The sequence below is a fragment of the Podarcis melisellensis genome (genome assembly GCF_964234715.1).
Source record: "Podarcis melisellensis genome assembly, chromosome: 5".
Taxonomy (NCBI): Eukaryota; Metazoa; Chordata; class Lepidosauria; order Squamata; family Lacertidae; genus Podarcis; species Podarcis melisellensis.
Window position 1 is genome coordinate 47,839,838 of NC_138537.1, and position 18,306 is coordinate 47,858,143.

General features: G+C 41.6%; 1 long non-coding RNA gene across 3 annotated transcripts in view; it reads right to left on the reverse strand.

Moving 5' to 3' along the window:
- The window catches only part of LOC309370405, a 32,964-nt gene that overhangs the window by 9,363 nt on the left and 5,295 nt on the right, over nt 1–18,306 (reverse strand). The window contains exons 3-6 of one of the 3 annotated variants that reach the window (XR_014168540.1): nt 16,106–16,269; nt 10,427–10,512; nt 2,794–2,956; nt 1,151–1,252 (exon numbers count right to left, since the gene is read on the reverse strand). This is a non-coding gene — a long non-coding RNA (uncharacterized lncRNA). The remainder of the gene's footprint in view (nt 1–1,150; nt 1,253–2,793; nt 2,957–10,426; nt 10,513–16,105; nt 16,270–18,306) is intronic. The other 2 variants (XR_014168539.1, XR_014168538.1) reach the window with 2 other exon arrangements.

Sequence of the window (18,306 nt, forward strand, 5' to 3'; positions counted from 1 at the left end):
TCAGGTTGAGTACTTTGCTTCAGGATGAGAACAGAAATTGCGCGATGGCGGCAGTGGGAGGCCCCATTAGCTAAAGTGGTACCTCAGGTTAAGAACAGTTTCAAGTTAAGAACGGACCTCCAGAACGAATTAAGTTCTTAACCCGAGGTACCACTGTACTTTACTCAGTATCATCATCTTTATTTGCCTCATCTCTCCTCTAAACTGAGCTTGCAAACTGACAGCTCACACCAATCAGTAGGAAATGGCTTGAAACAGATGTCTCCCAAACCTTGCTCACCGACCCCTCCACAAAGAAACACAGGTGATGCTTCTACATACGCCATACAAATGAAAAATACTGAGGATCTATTCTGGATCTTTCACAAAAGTTGGGTTTTTTATGGTAGGAGAAAAAGTGGTTTTTCTAGTACATTATTCCAAAATGGTAGCTGAATACTGAATACTGATGATGTCATGTAGCAGCATGCCAAAAAAATAATAATAATCCACCCCACCCCTGAACTATACCACTGTAAATGGGAAGTTTGGAAAGGCACTTACTTTAGTGCTGTCATCTAAGTAGCAGGAATTTAAACAGAACTGTATCAGAGGATGTACCGGTATGTGAGCAATAATTTCTTTTCCATCCAACACGCCATACATTAGACATAGGCAACATTTGGCCCTCCAGATGTTTTGGCCTACAACTCCCATGATCCCTAGCTAACAGGATCAGTGGTCAGGGACGATGGGAATTGTAGTCCAAAACATCTGGAGGGCCGAACGTTGCCTATGCTTGCCATATATCATATATCACTGCTTCCTTAGATTCAGGCTTATCCACACTTCCTCTCGTCCTGCTGCTTTCTCCTGGGGAAAGCCACTCTTTAGCACTCAATCAGAGCAAACAACAATTCAGGTTTCCTCTGGACCAGTGCTTTCTAGGCATGGGACAAGCAGAAGTTTGGACGAGCGCTCCGTTTTGTGGATTGATCTTCCCACTTTTGATCTAATTGATTTACTCAACATCACATGTTAGGATTGTAGCCTTAGAGGCTGTACATGCTTATTTTAAGAAGCAATTGGAGAAGCATAGCTCATCCAGCAGTAGTAAAAACAGTACCAGCTCCTTTATACAGGAATGTTTGTAGCAGTCTAATAAGCTTACCCTCATTTATTTCTAAATTCTGTTATCTGCAGTGCAATTTTAGCAATATGGTAAAAGTTCCATCTCTCTACCAGTTCAGGTAAGATCCACATCCCAAATGTCCTAGGAAGGAAAAAAAGTTAAGTCAGTTCGAGCCACGGCATTAAGATGCATTCTGGGCATTTATCAGTTTGAAAAGTCCTTTGTTTATTGTGATAAAATTCCAGAAAAGCTGCAGCAGAAGGTTAGGATTCTATGCCAACAATGTAGTCATTGCGGGAATGCCTTTCTACTCCATTCATGCTGTTTGTAATACAAGCAGGCTCCTCCAGAAATAAGACTGAATGTTTGGAATTAAACCGATTAAGGCCGCAATCCTGTGCACCCTTATAACTGTGAGTTAAGTCCCACTGAGCTGTTGAATTTCTTTCCCAAAAAAATATGCTTTGCACCAGTATTTAGAATGTTCTGCTGTGCAACAGCAGAAATTCAGAATCAATAATAGATCTTGTCTCAATGTCTCCACAGTTTGCACGTCACAGTCTTGCCCCTACAGAAGCAACAGCTTCACTGCTTCACTATTCATTTTAATAGAGAGGTTTGGCAGCACCCAACATTGCAGGGCAGCAGACACATTCAATGTAAACCCCAAATAGTTTACTAAATCTGAATGCAATTAACAACACAATCCTTTGCACATTTATTCAGAAGTGATTTCCATTATAAGCCATGAGTCTTACACCCTACTAAGTGTGTTTCAGATTGCAATCTATGGACCAGTTTGGATAGCCCATTTTGACAGCAGCTGTCTGAGGCTCAACCAGATCCCGATTTACTGCATTCCATATTCCAAAAGCGTTGGTTGTGGTGTAGAAAGTCAGGGTCTAAGCATTCCGTGGAGCATGTCAGTAACTGCTTTGTCATATGCACACACAAAATAAATTGACAAAAAACTACTCACACACTGAATATAAATGGGTCATGTGACTTGGCCCTGTTTCCTGTCTCATTCCTACCTCAAACTTACTTGCTCTGTCAAATAGCCACCCCACCCCCTACCTCATCTACTTTGGAATATAAAAAGAATCCTGCTATTCCAGCAGAAAGTTTGTCTGCTAAAAGAGAAACCTAGTCATATAAGGTAAAAGTCAGGGTGGGGAGAGAAGGGCGGGAGAGGTCTTTTGATTTGCACAGGTCTAGTTCCTAATCAGAAGGAATGATTTTGCCAGAGTTCTCCGATTACAGTGCTTTGGGGAAACGGATGTTGATGTGATATGTCACCTTTTTGTCTGTCCTGTGATCTTCAGCGATGGTGCTTGCTCAGAAACTGCTGGACATTCCAGTTTCTTTTTTGCCTCTGTGCCACATGCCCACACATTCACTCCTGTCAAATCAGTTTTGCACTTAGTTCCTCTGACTTTTGATGCAAATTGAGCAGAACACAAGCCTGAAGCTGGTTCTTTCATTCATCTTAAGTCTCTATCTTCTACACCGATCCTACTTAAATGTTGCAGGTTACTCAGGGACAGTTTTATTACATGCAGCATTATCATAATAAAATCATTGGTCAAAACTACAGGGAGGTTTAAAAAATCCCTTTGAGGTCAATATTAGAGATGCCTAGCATAAAAAAACCCCTGGACTTATTTCTCTGTAATTCTCACCTAGTGGTATCTCTATAACATTTTCTGTTTTCATACACAGGACCCATAAAACAGTAAGGGAGATTAATTGCATCCTTTTTCAACCACTCTAGAACAGTAAAGCCTGCTCCTCCAGGAAAACCACTGTAGCCATCCTTCTGGAATTGTGAAAGGTCATCTAATTCTGTTAAATAAAAAATAAATAAATAAATAAAAATAATGGCCTTTCCTTTTTAAATTGTGCCCTGAGCAAAAAATCCCTGCAAATCTCATAATATTCTGACAAAAAGAATGCTGGGGAGAGCATTCCACAAAACAGGAGCCACTTTAGAAAAGCTCCCCAAACTGCATACCCACTCCTTTAGAGCCAGTGTCACCCAATAAACCTCCCACCTATCAGATAACTCCATCAACCTCCCATCCACCAAGACTAGGGAACCATCCACTAAGAGTGTCCCAGTCTCATCTGGATTGAGCTTGAGTTTATTGGATCTCATCCAGTCCATTACCGAGGCAAGACAATGGTCCAGCACATCCACTTGCCTCACCTGCAGACGTGAAAGGAGATGTAGAGCTGTGTGTCACTAGAACACTGCTAACAACGTACTCCAAACTTCCGGGTAATCCCACTCAGCAGTTTAATGTTAAGCCATGCTTTGTATCATGAGACACATTAGAACGGCCTCCAAAGCATTTCACTGTTTTCTGCTGTTTTCCAATGTGCTATTATCAGGATCTGAACTGAAACTTGTATTTGGTGTGCACCCTTAGTACCCAGTGCATAGTAACTGAGGCAGGCTCTACCTTCTCAAGACAGGGTCACAGTTGGCAAACCAGCTGAAGATGGTAAAATGCACAGTTAGCTACCAGGGCCATTGCTACTGATGTTTTGGTGACAGGGCAGCTGGACGCATTGCCAAGTGCAGTGTTGAGACACCCTATATACATTTAATACAGAATTGTATTATGGGCCTGGGCCCTGAGTCTTTAAACTGCCTAGCAATCCTTCTGATAAACAATGATGTTAACTGGGCGCCTGGAAATATGAAATGAAATTTTACCATTCCACAAACACTGAGGGCAACTACACACACACACACCTTATCAAAGGCTGCAGGGATAAATGCCTCTCCCTTTCCACTCAGAAACAAATGGGCTGTTTAAAATCAGCCACCTGGCAAACTTCCTGTCAAATAATATCTTTCAGGGGTTTTGAAAGATTTGGACTCTGTAAGTAATTAGGGACTGGACACTGTGGGTAATTAGGAATCCACCACTTCTGTTGTTTTTTTTTATTAATGAAATAAAACCAGAGCCTTATTTTTGGAGACTAGATTTGTCAGTCAAGCGTTAATAACTTTGCAGAAAGAAAAAAAAAACCAAAATCTGAATTGTCTAAGATAGTAGCAAGTGAACAAGACAGGCACTAGCAGTGTCCTTAACCTCCACCCCAGATCACTGACTTGGCAGGCGTTGATGACTTGTGATCTAGTTGTACAAGGGGGGAAAATCCAACTATAATTTGCAAGAAATTGCCATTTCTGTGCCTTGCAAGTATCCCATACAAAATTTCAAAGTTAAATAATCCCTCCTTTAATGTGGTGGTCATCCTTTCTGCAAGCTGCAGACTAGAAGGATCAAAGTATCAACAAAACGAAAATGTAGCAACTTCTGTAAAATCATAGTACAGATGGATTGCTCTTATTTATTACTGAAGATAGTTAAATGTGAAGTTTAAAGATAAATTGTTTTTAAAGAGCACAGCACTGCTAAAGTAAATCTGCTATGGTGTAAATAAATATTTCTGTTTGGGGAACACATTCCTGGAACTAAGATTAAAAATAGAATGGAAATTATGGAGTAATGGACTGCCCTTATGAAGACTTAACACAAAATTAATTTCCTAGACAGGAATAATTTCTATATAATCTGTTGCATGTTCCTATGTTTACACTGTCACAAGTGATGGCTGTGGCATATGTCTGTTCTGCTGCAGGTAATGCAATGAGAAGAAGGCTCATTCTTCATGTACATACAACAAAACAAATATGTGTGTATTTGCTATACATGCAATTGGGTATGGAAGGCACATGCGTTCCTCTGAGAAGGGATATCCATGTACTAATATGGTCTAAAGTTCTTAAACTAAATGTATTTTCAGCAAATAATAGACAAATCATTTTCTCTCTCCCTCACTTGCCAGTACTTGCTCAACATCCCATGCAGAAATAAACATGGACAGGGGAGATGTCCAGTCCTTTCTGAGCAAAGTAGAGTTAGGGAAAGGACCATGGCACAGTGGCAAGGAGGATGAGTTATGGACATCAGTTCCTGGCATCTCCTCTTAAGAAATAATCAGGTAACAGATGATAGGAAAGGCCTGTTCCTGAGACTGGGTAGAAAATAATGGGCCTTATAGACAAACAAACTGACCCAATATAAAACAGATTGAGTATTACAAAGCACTTCTTGCAAAATGAAATATGATAGACATGCACAGAATTACAACATACAAGTGGATAGAGGGTTCAGAAAATAATGGAAAGTTCAAACTGATGAAACGAATTGCGTCATACTGCAGAGAACACATATCATCTTTTTAATTAGTAATTTGCAACATATGGAATCGTAAGATGAACCTCCTCTAATTATCTCCCGTGTGCTTCAAAGAAAACAGAAAATTTCTGTATATAGAAATGCCATACTGTGCATACTTCACATTTTTATGTCTTTGATCTTCTGCCAACATATAGATATGAATCCTAGACTCTATTGTAAATCCCTCTATACTTTAATGCCGGAAATGTCTTTCAGGCACTTGTTAGTGCAGTGATGATCCAAACATATTCCATAGCCAATTTCCAGTTGTTAACCTTCTCCTATCTCGAAACTGATTCTGTTTTCCCACTTCAGATAACCCCAAACATTGACTGGCCTAACCATTCGAAAGCATGAAGTAGCTGCCTCAGGTACCAGATAGTAGGGGACAATGTTAAGGTGCTGAAATACAGAGGTCAGGGAGTTGCATGACCTGTGCTGTACATCCTAACCTCTTTGCTGGCCTTGCTGGCATGATGGAGAATGCTGCCTCATTGGTCTTTGCTTCAGGCAACATAACAAATTGTTCTCTGCCAGTGGAAGAGTAGGTAGTGTGAGTAACTGTATTATTTTAATGATATAACACATTGATTACAACACAAACTCTTGAAACACCAACACTGAAACTAGCAAAGGGAGGAATTCAGGAAATGGGTGGGACGAGGGTCCATAGCAGCATTCCCCAACTGAGTGCCCTCCAGATGTTTTGGACTCCAACTCCCATCAGCCCCATCCAGTATGGCATCTGGATCCAAGGGCAGACAATGGTTAACAACTTGGAACAGACACACAATTCAATCCTCTGATGCACACTCACCATTTGCAAGCAGAAGCATATTGCATTAGTTTTAACATAGTTCTTTTATGTTTGTGTATCATGATCCAGTGCAGGTCTATGCAGAAAGAATAGTGGTTACACACACACACACACACACACACACACACACACTGCACAAACTTTGATTACTGGATTGTGTTAAGTATTGGCAACAGGGTAGTTCTAGTTCCTAGTGCTTACTGGGAAACAGCTCCTATTTCCTCAAGAGTTACAGCAAGGCCCCATTCACATGGATAGGTAAGTCTGGAGAGTCTGAGTAGATAATACTATTTTTTTTAAATCCATATTGCTTGCTAGCGCTAGCTGGAGCTGTTTCTGCTTTTTACATACCATCACATCTAGTTTTCATATGTGGGAGACCTTGAATCCAGGCTCAGCTCAGTGTATAGTTGTATAGTGTATAGTTGTATAGTGGATACAGCACCAGGTAACTTTCATGTGACTGGTTTAACTCCTGGCAGTGCTGGTGAAAACCTCTGCAGCCTAACTAAAAAAAACAAAACCCACATCACTGCCACAGCTTCAAATGGTCTGTGAATGAGTCAAGCCCAAATTTGTCAATTTCATCATGAGGCTCCCAAGCACAGTTCTGTCCAAGTGAACAACTCACAACTCCAAAGTTCTCTCTTTCTAAAGTTAGGGATGATATAGGTGGATCCTGTGTCTGGTAAAAGTAACAAGAGCAAAATGTTTTTATCAATTCCCCATAGACAATTATTGGGAGTTACTGAGCTAACATAAAATTGCAGCTGTTTTAAAAACACAATTAAATCAATCTTCTCTGAAATTTTCAAATAAACATTAGCCTCTTCTCCACCCAACCTGTTTCTGTTATGTGAAAACTCTGTGCCTCTTTAAACATTTAGTTGTGTGTAGGAAACAGATTATCCTGTTTGCCTTTATTATGATACATGTCACTCTCTGATCCCTTTCATGATTTGTCAATTCTTCGGATTATTTAATAGCTCCACAGTGAAGTTTCAAGAGGTGACCTCAGGACTCTGCCATTATTTTCCCAACAGACAGAAAAGGACAGGGACCTTGGTGTGAGCCCTTGACCTTAGCTGACAGCCCAGCGGCGCCGACAACATGCCAGCAGGGGAGTGTTGGGGGCGGACATAAAAGACAGATGGCCCAATTCATCATACACTAGGAATAAATAAAAGCAGCTTCAAGCACTGCTAGTGCAGTGATGACTGCACAGTCCACAAATATGGAAGCCTGCCAAACAATTATAAACACAAAGGATAGAATGGCTGATGCAAAGTGAGCCTAAGAAAGAACAGGAGGTGGAAGAGTGTGATGTGCACCTTCCTAAAGAAGTACTTAAATGAATGTGATTTACACTAGCACAACGTATGCAAGGAGGTCTATTTTTCTGTCCTGAAAAAAAAATTAAACATCACAGTCAGAAGCTAACTTTAACTGTCAGGATAAGGCTGCACACTTAACATGGGAGTAAGTCTCAGTGAACTGAATAAAACTTTTGAGTAGGCAGGCATAGGAGTTCACTATTGATGACTGAACTTTCGCATTTGTGTTAGCAAAGGCACTTCAACATAGATGGTGTCCAGAGAGAGAAGAAACTGAAAATACTTTACTGCAGTGTTTCCCAACCTTTTTCTGACCATGGCCCCCTTCCAACCTTGTTTCCTTCCTGTGCCCCCTTTTACAATAAGTAAAAACCAATGCAAATCAATACAAATCTGAGGTTCTGCCCCCTACCAAAAATCCTGGCTATGCCCATGTCCTACCGGTAGAAGCATAGCTATTTTAATGTTTTCTTTATAAATAGAACATGTTTTATTTACAATTTTTATAATTTATACAAAATATAATTACATAAAATGATAGGAACACAATGAAATATTGTTGAAGCAGAAAAGAATAGAATCACGGAGCTGGAAGAGACCCCAAGGGTCATCTTTCTAGTGCAATCCCCTGCAATGTAGGAAACTTAGCTAAAACATCTATGACAGATGGCCATCCAACCTCTGCTGAGAAACCTCCAAGGAAGGAGATTCCAGAACCTCCTGAGGGAGATCTATCTTCCATGTACTATAAAAAGAAAACAACACTTATTTGACCCCAGTTATTTGCTACCAGCATGAGTTTGACTAAACTGCGGGAGGCAGTGGAAGACAGAAGTGCCTAGCGTGCTCTGGTCCATGGGGTCACAAAGAATCGGACACGACTAAACGACAACAACAATTTATCACAGAGGGGGAAACCTACAGATACAGTCCAAAAGGTGCATAGGGAGTTCTATATATATATGGGAGAATTTTAAAAAGTAAGTGGTCCTCACTGACCTGGTGCAAAAAGATCTTGTCATCCGGAGGAGCCCTAGCTGCCTAGCTAAAACACTATAGCCCCACACATCCTTACCTGGAAGTAAGGCCCACTGAATGCAGTGAGGCTTTCTTCTGAGTAGACACTTAGTTATTTACTAGATACAAGTCAGCAACACCAGAAGACCCCGCTCGGCTAGATTTCATCCCGCACCTTGCAGAACCGGGCTGCCGCTGCTGACAGGCCCTGCATCCCTTGACAACATCTGAAGGCACCAGTCCGCTAGGTGCTGGTGTGGATTGCACCCTGTGCCTTGCAGAGTTAGCCCAGGCTGCCACTGGGCCCAACACCGGTGGCAGCAACAAGCAGCTCTGGCTCACCCAGTCCTATCCATTGCCACCCCAACACTGCACATACCTGACAAGCGGGTTCTGGCCTGCGGGCTCTACTGGCCAAAATGGGGGCCATAGCAATTGCCCTCTCCCACCAGAAACGAAGACTGCTCCCAAAAAATGTGTATGGCAAAAAGGAGCACTAGGCCCTGGTGGCCTGCCCCTTGTGATTGGCCAAGCGGATAGCCAGATAATCAGGATTTAAAAACAAACAAACAAACATTCTCACTTCCCTCTGTGGCCATCTAGCCTTGTGCTGTGGCCCCCGTTTACATGATTTTCACCTGTAGTCCCCTTAGGGGTATCATGGGGTCCCCCAGGGGGGCCATATGCCTCCCGGTTGGGAAACAATGCTTTACTGGGTAAATTGAAAAAGAACACTGTATAACCTGAAGAGCAATAAACAGAGGGCTTTTGTCTTTTTATGTTAGGCCTTGTTCACATCCAGAAGACATTCAACAGCTAAACTTACGAGGCTGAAACTTCCACAGAACTGCACAGTCATTCAGAGCACGAATTAGCTCAGTAAGGGTCATGCCATTCTGACTCATTGTTGCTAGGCAATACCTTCAACTTCACCCACCCCGGGTGGCTAACTATGAACAGAATTAACCCTTTAGTTACTAAGTGAATGATCCCTGCTGTTGTACTTCCAGCTACAGTGATACCTCGGGTTACATACACTTCAGGTTACATATGCTTCAGGTTACAAACTCCGCTAACCCAGAAATAGTACCTTGGGTTAAGAACTTTGCTTCAGGATGAGAACAGAAATTGCGCAGCGGCGGTGCGGCAGCAGTGGGAGGCCCCATTAGCTAAAATGGTGCTTCAGGTTAAGAACGGACCTCTGGAACGAATTAAGTTCTTAACCCGAGGTAGCACTGTATTTGTATCCTCCCTTTTTTTCAAGAGCTCAGGGCGGCATACATTGGAATGTCTTATTTTATCATCTCAACAATCCTGTGAAGTAGGGTAAGCTGAGAGTGCATGACTGGCCACAGTTGCACAGTGAGTTGCATGACTGAACATAGATATTGAACTTATGGCTGGTCCAAGTATTACAGTACACTCAGTGTAGGCAGACTTCCATCTTGCATAATCTAATTTAATTTCTACTAGTCCTCAAGGTCCAGTAATGGAAGCTAAGGGCAAAGAGATACACAAAAGACATGAACTCTTGAGCACACGCACAGCCCCAGAACTGTTTTATTATCTCAACTGAGCTCAGTTTTTTTACACAAAAATCTGCTCCTGTTTCCTTCCAACAAGCTTTCTTTGCACAGCAGCCTAATTCAGACATTTTGTTGTTGCTCTTGTGAAATAAATGGGAATCTGAAACTGTTGTTTATGTATTGCAAACCAGTGTTCTACCAGTAGATCCCAGTCTCTTACATAAATGTTACAAAATTTCCTTTACAGAATCATTCAAAACTAAATCAGGGGCCACATGCAAATAATAATATGTCTGATGGATAAAATGTCAACACGTAAAGCTTTCCCCATAATTGTATTCCCATGCTAGAAAAAGGCTTACCCTGTTTAATTTGTGCTAGCCACACAGCTGGCACAAGGCAACATTCTTTTTATTCCAGGACCGAGACTTCTTGCTGCGAGCTCTTCCTGTTGGAAGAGAATAAAACTCTTCAGAAGGGAAATTACAATAAATGCCTCACATGCCTTCCTCCGATTGCTTAACAACAGTGCTGCATTATTAACAACAACAGCACTTCCATATCTACCCTAATGAGCCTCAGAACATTGGCTCCATGTTTTGCTTTCTAACTTTCTTTATATATGTCCAAAATGACTTTTGTTTCCTTTTTAATGGGGGTAGCAGGGTTGGATGAACATGAAGATGAACTAGAAAATATTCAGAGTTCGACCCCCAAATGAACTTATTTCACCTTTCATTCATCTGGCACTTATGGGAACTCAGGTGCAGTTCAGAGAGTTCTGAACTAGTTCAGTGAACTTCATTCAATTGAACTAGTTCATTCTAAGAACTGAAAGTCCCTATCCATGCACTACGGATGCTGATTTAATAAATGTCTATACTGCCCTTCATCTGAGGATCACAGGGCAGTTTACAATATAAAAACACAAAAACACATAATATAGTAACAAACAAAAACAATACCCACCCACGCTGCCTGTTTGCTGTACAGGATGATAATAGCCTGGTCTTTTTCACATATGGAAAATACGTGATAGTAGTAAAGAATACATGCAAGATAATGTACATCAAATGCACATGCAATACAGACTCTATGATGAGAGCTTGCACTTCATGCAACACTATAGTCCTAACTCCATTTACCTGGGAGTAAGCCCCATGTAATTCACTAGGACTTACTTCTGATTCTGTGAATCTACATAATTATGATCTGTGCCGGCATGCAATTAGGATTGGACAAATCAGCCTATCAGGATGTGTTTTTTATGTATAAATGAGCAATCATTATTTATTACCAGTTGGTAGTATTTTCCCCACACTGTCTAAATAACTTAAACAAACATACTTATTCAAAAGTAGCAATTGCTATAGAAATTTCACCTTCAGGCACAAACAGTAATTCTGTTTCTGATGTTTCCCTTTTTATAAGCTAACGAAAAAGCCAGACATTAAATGTGGCTTCCTTTTTGCAGACATATTTGTTGCTGCTGTTAGCACTACCACAGACTCATGGGCCTCCACAATTTGTTTTTACTATAATTCTTTTACTCTAACAGGTGCTCTGTAACACCTGTGTTTCTGTGGTTTTACCATTCAGCTAGTAGATGTTTGAAAGCTATTTGGAAAGCAGACAGAGATGAAGTATGTCTCTAATGAAGTAGTAACTCAATGGGTAGTGTATTTCTGGAGGATTATCTGAGGCCTCAGACACGTTGTAAGACATGAGGCTGAAGGCCAAGTACTTTCAACCCCCTGCAAATGCAATAATCCACCAGAAATGCTTTGACTGGTTTGTACCATCTTATTGAAGGCTCTGAAGCAACAATAATTTAAGAGAGTGATGGGTTAAAACAAGTGTGCTGCCTCACTTAATGGGGATTATCAGTATTCAGTTAGGAAGTGTGACTTGCTCTTACAACTATAAAATAGATTTCATTTCTTAAATCAACTTTAAAAAAAAAAGTCACATGAGACTTTCCGGACAGCACATTGCAATAAAACTTTTACAAGCCAAGCAATCCACAAATCATTTTGACTGATGTGTCCATGACAGAGCTGTATTCGTTGGCAAGCATTTTCACCTTTCATCCCTTCTAAGGAAGTGCCTTAATTAAGTCTCTGCAGTTGCTTTGGCAGCCACACCCTATGTAAAAATATTCACAAGGCTGTGCTGTGTGTATTAGTTAACATCCTGGTGATGTCTTCGAATACCACAGGATGGCTAGTTTCAAAATCACTGCTTGCTGACTTCCCCAAATACAGCATTCTAGTTTTATGACTAACACTGTTTGCATATCAGAAAACATGCCAAAATTATTCTAAGTGTCTTCACATGAAACCAATACCCACTCTGTTTGGAAACCATATCTAAGCTATACATATAGAGTTGGAGACAGACTAAGTGTGCAAATCTGTTAATCTGTACTCAGAAGTAAGCATCGTTGAGTTCAATGGGACTTATTCCCAGATGTGTATAGGTTTGCAAGCTAAATTTATTGAATTTAGCTCTCATAGAAATCCATGGAATTTAGGTAATGACTAACTCATCCCATTGATTTCAATAGGATCTAAGTTCAATTTTCTTAGATCAAGCCCGTAATGTGTGTTAATGGATGTTCCCCTGGAGTTTAAAGTGAATAATAGCAGTTATAAATGCTGATCTCCATCTTCAATTAATCTGGATATGGCAACAGCTTCACCTTTACTCAAAAAGAAACGTCTGACATCTTCTGAACTGATTTAGAACACTAAGTCCCAAACATCTCAATAATGAGATTTTATGCTTAAAATAAGATGACTGTTATCACTAGCAGAGTCTGATAATAATGCATGTGACGGGAGTCAACTGCTTTTAGTTTTGTAAAACTAGCATGCAAACTTTCTTCCATACCATTGTTTCATATGAAAATGAAACGTCAAGGTATCTTTCATTTACTTTTGATCTTCTCTAGAATCATGCTTTGGTACTATAAGCTTCCCTGTATGATTGTGTGTGCATGTATGTACACACACACACACTTTGTGCTCCTTGGTCTATTAGGTGTGGGGGGGGGGAACTACAAACAGCAACACACAACATTGGAAAGATGGTTGCCTGCATTAACCTTTTCAGAAGGGGTTTATCCCTGTGCACTGGGAATTATGACATGAAATACTCCACTGTTGAAATTCGGTGTGAGGATTATCATCAGACTCATGTTTTGTTAACCTACAGCAGTTCCAGGCTCCTGTTGGCACACTAATAGTCTGAGGCTCTTGTTGCAAAGTTTTTGAAGCATTAGCGCTTAGTACTAGGGAATGAAAATAAGAAACATTTCAACATCATGGCCATGCGGTGTGCTAATGACTGCTCGGTGATACCTTTTGTGTGTTTATGTCTTCAAATCCATATATGGTTCTTACAAAAATGAAAGCAGATGGATCTGCAGCAGCATAAGTATCCAAAGCCTAGCTCAGAAGCAAATGCGCATGGACCTCAAGGAAGGTTAGATTCACTGGTGAACTTTGCATCTAGATTTTCAAATAACTAGATTTTCCTGTGGTAAAATATTTACAATGCATCTTCCCAAGTGGTGTATGAAGGAGGGTGCAGTGGGTGCGGACCGCCTGGGTATCATCCCTGAAGGGGATGACAAAATGGCTATGGGCTATGTGACACGGTGGCTCGGGCACCTGCAGGCGCCACGCTGCCCAAAATGGCAGCATGGGGCTTGCATCCATCCGCTGCCTCTCCCTCAGCCACCCTACAGCTGGGGGGGCAGTGGTGAGGCTCGATGCAGTGTGCCCTGCCCCAGCTTGCCCCACCCAGTGGGTGGCTTACCTTGCGCACGTGATGCTCCAGGGGCCTGAGCTATGCCGCTGCATGGGGGGGGGAATGAGCTACAGATTGCAAACAACAGGAGCAAAGCATAGCAAACAGGTCTGCAATCAAGTACCCCTCTCAGAAGTCTTCAGGTGGGCAATTTGGAATGGGCAGCAAGCAGAGGGGTGCTGTGGGTGCCGTGGTCTTGGGCCCAATTTTGAGAGGGGGTGCAAATAGGCGCCCCCACAGCAGGCTCCTTCATTGGAGACTGACTCTGCACCAGCAGTTGCTAGAGATCTGTGGATTGCAGATTTAGCATCCAGCGCTGAGGGCCTTCTGGGGGTTCCCTCATTGCGAGAAGTGAGGTTACAGGGAACCAGACAGAGGGCCTTCTCGATAGTGGTGCCCGCCCTGTGGAACGCCCTCCCTTCAGATGTGAAGGAAATAAGCAGTTATCCTATCTTTAAAAGACATCTGAAGCCAGCCCTGTTCAGGGAAGTTTTTAATATTTAACACTGTACTGTTTTTAACACTTGATTGGGAGCCGCCCAGAGTGGCTGGGGAAACTCAGCCAGATGGGCGGGGTGTAAATACATCATCATCATCATCATTATTATTATTATTATTATTATTATTATTATTATTATTATTACAAAAAAAATCCTTCAAGTAGCACCTTAAAGACCAACTAAGTTAGTTCTTGGTATGAGCTTTTGTGTGCATGCACACTTCTTCAGATACACTTCAGAAGTGTGCATGCACACGAAAGCTCATACCAAGAACTAACTTAGTTGGTCTTTAAGGTGCTACTGGAAGGAATTTTTGTTTTGTTTTGACTATGGCAGACCAACACGGCTACCTATCTGTAACTATTATTATTATTATTATCATCATCATCATACAGTGGTACCTCTGGTTACGTACTTAATTCGTTCCGGAGGTCCGTACTTAACCTGAAACTGTTCTTAACCTGAAGCACCACTTTAGCTAATGGGGCCTCCTGCTGCTGTTGCGCTGCCGGAGCACGATTTCTGTTCTCATCCTGAAGCAAAGTTCTTAACCCGAGGTACTATTTCTGGGTTAGCAGAGTCTGAAACCTGAAGCATATGTAACCTGAAGCATATGTAACACGAGGTGCCACTATATATATAATGCAGAAAAACCTTGGCCTCATATGTTTATTTATTCATTTTATATAGGCACTCGTCTATAGCACGGATGGGTTTCAAACATAACAGTACTAAAAATGCCAAATAATAAGTAGCAATAAAATATACATATTTCAGCTGTTTCTGGGCACAATTCAAAGTGCTGGTTATCACCTATAACACCCTACATGATGTAGGTCCAAGCTATCTGAAACACCATATTCCTGCATATGAGAACCTGCCCAGGTTCTGAGATCTTCAGGGATGCCCTCTCAGTCCTACTACCCTCACAGGCCTGCTTGGTGCGGACATGGGATAGGGTCTTCTCAGTGGCTGCTCCCAAACTTTGGAACGGCCTCTTTGGAGAAGCTAGACTGGCTCCCTCCTAGTTGTCCTTCAACTGGCAGGTGAAGACTTTCTTTTCCAAAAGGCCTTTGGGAACTGACTGCTATAGTGAAAGGACTGGTGCTGTGCTGTTTTTATGTAATTATTCGTATTTTTAAAACATTAAAATACAATGTTTAATTGTATTTTAATGATTGATTTCTCTATACAGTGGTACCTCGGGATGCGAACGGGACATCATTTTGAGCATCTGCGCATGAGCGAGTGGCAAAACCCGGAAGTATCACGCTCCTTTACTTCCGGGTTGCTGTGGAGCGCAACTCGAACACGCTCAACCCGAAGCACATTTAACTCGAGGTATGACTGTATTTTTAGTGGCTTTTATCTGTAAACTGCTTTGAATTTTGTCAGGAAAAAAGGTGAAGTATAAATAACTGTATAACAACAACAACAACAACAACAAAAATAAAATAAAACAATTTCTTTCCCAGATGTTTCTGGCTGGAGTTAGGCATTGGTTACATGTTTCCAGTTCAGTAGCCCATGGAATGATAAAGGGCAAAGCATTTGCATCTGAAGAGGTGACCAGTCTGCGTTCTAGACTGGGATTACCTCACCAAAACAATGTTTAGAAGGTGGTTTAAAGTAAGTTAGCTCCAGAGTGTGGGCAGAGTGCAAATCCCAAGCTTGTAAGCAACAACGAGAAACTTTCTTCCAATTATACCTGGGGTGACCCCCTCATACTTTACATGTGAGCTTTGGGAGACAACTGTTGACCACGAGGGAAGGAGGATTCTGGACTAGCACTAAAATGAAGCCAATGAGGTTGAACCTAAGGTAAGTGTGCATAGGACTGCAGCCTTTATTTTTAGTGCGATCTAACAGGGCTCTTCCTCTGTTCTTATTCCCTTAAAAACAGAGGACATACCCAAGCTAAAACAGAGGTAAATATGTTCCAATATGCTTCTTCTACTTAAATATTTAGACCTTTATGGTGGCAGTGCAAGATTTAGGAAAGATAAACCACAGCATCCATGAGTCTTGCGCTGAACCTGCTGGTTATTTTGCAATCAAATACTCTACTGTCACTTATACATGCAAAAAGCTGACTTACCAGATGGTCCGAGCTATGGCAACTTATTTCTTTATTGACAATATGCATATTTTACTATTACATTTTGGTGAAGGCTGCCACCGATGTGCAATCTTTATAACTACAACTAATCTAGAATGTAGCAGCTAGGCTGGTGACTGGGAGTGGCCACCGAGACCACATAACACCGGTCTTGAAAGACCTACACTGGCTCCCAGTATGTTTCTGAACACAATTCAAAGTGTTGGTGCTGACCTTTAAAACCCTAAATGGCCTCAGTCCAGTATATCTGAAGGAGTGTCTCCACCCCCATCGTTCTACCCAGACACTGAGGTCCAGCGCCGAGGGCCTTCTGGCGGTTCCCTCACTGCGAGAAGCCAAGTTACAGGGAAGCAGGCAGAGAGCCTTCTCAGTAGTGGCACCTGCTCTGTGGAACGCCCCCCCACCAGATGTCAAAGAGAACAACAACTACCAGACTTTTAGAAGACACCTGAAGGCAGCCCTGTTTAGGGAAGCTTTTAATGTTTGATGCATTACTGTATTTTAATATTTTGTTGGAAGCCCCCCAGAGTGGCTGGGGAAGCCCAGCCAGATGGGCGGGGTATAAATAATAAATTATTATTATTATTATTATTATTATTATTATTATTATTATTATTATTATCATCCTCATCAGTTGTTGCTGTTTTAATTGTAATTTTGCATCCACGAGCTGCAGAATTTGAAAGCGACATTTTTGTTTTGATACGCAGTGCTTGTTATTTCAAGTGACTTACACAAATCCGCATGCACCATAATTAAAATTCTGTCCTAATCATCAAAGGAAAGTGAAGGCCAAGGCAATGCATGTCATGCATATCTTGTTTCTCCACTGATCATCCGGTAAAAATAAATCACAACGGATGCCACATAACCTCTCCTTTCATTGTTTAAACAGCTAGAAAGGCTAATGTGCAAAACCCATTCTAGGAATCCCGTATGAGTATGAAAATATGCTGTACAATAACTATTAAACATTTCTATAATAACTCCAATACTTTTTAGTATTATAAATAATGTTACAGCCTAGTTAGTACAAGAGTGTTTCTACCTTCCTCGTCTTTGCTGCTGAAGGGGCTTAGGGTACAGCAGATGTGCATGTCCAATGCCCTCTGCCAGGAGGGGGGCTTTAATGTTGTGGAGGCTCCTTCTGCGATCACATAAATTGCAGTCGATAGGACTGCTGGTGGTAGCAAACAAAGAGACTCAAGGCAGATTGTTATGAACTGGGAGTGGAGCAGAGCCAGCCATGCATCTGCTGGTTCCAAAGCTGATCTGTTCCCTAGAGCAAAAGATTATCTCCTCATTCCCTCACAAAAGTCTGCTTTGAATTGATCTGCCCTGTACAGTACTTTCCCCACTTCCTCTGTTGTGTCCCCGTGTCAATTTTTAGATTGTGGATTTCTCAGGGCTAGGCCCTCTTGAACCATGAATGGCACCATGCACATTGATGCTGCTATATGAGTAGTAAATAAAAACATGGCTATCTTACAGCACAAAGTGAAATGAAACTAGTTTATATCTCAGAGTGTTACTGTATAATGGTAGTGTGCAAATGCTGTTAATGTTTTTAGAAGGTGAAACTGGGATGCGGGTGGCGCTGTGGTCTAAACCACAGAGCCTAAGGCTTGCCAATCAGAAGGTCTGTGGTTCGAATCCACATGACGGGGTGAGCTCCCATTGTTTGGTCCCAGCTCCTGCCCACCTAGCAGTTTGAAAGCACTTGAAAAGATTATACCATCCCAATCAAAGTTACAACAGTGACAATTCAAAGTTGATTGAAACCCTAAAACTGTGGTTATGTGTCATCAAG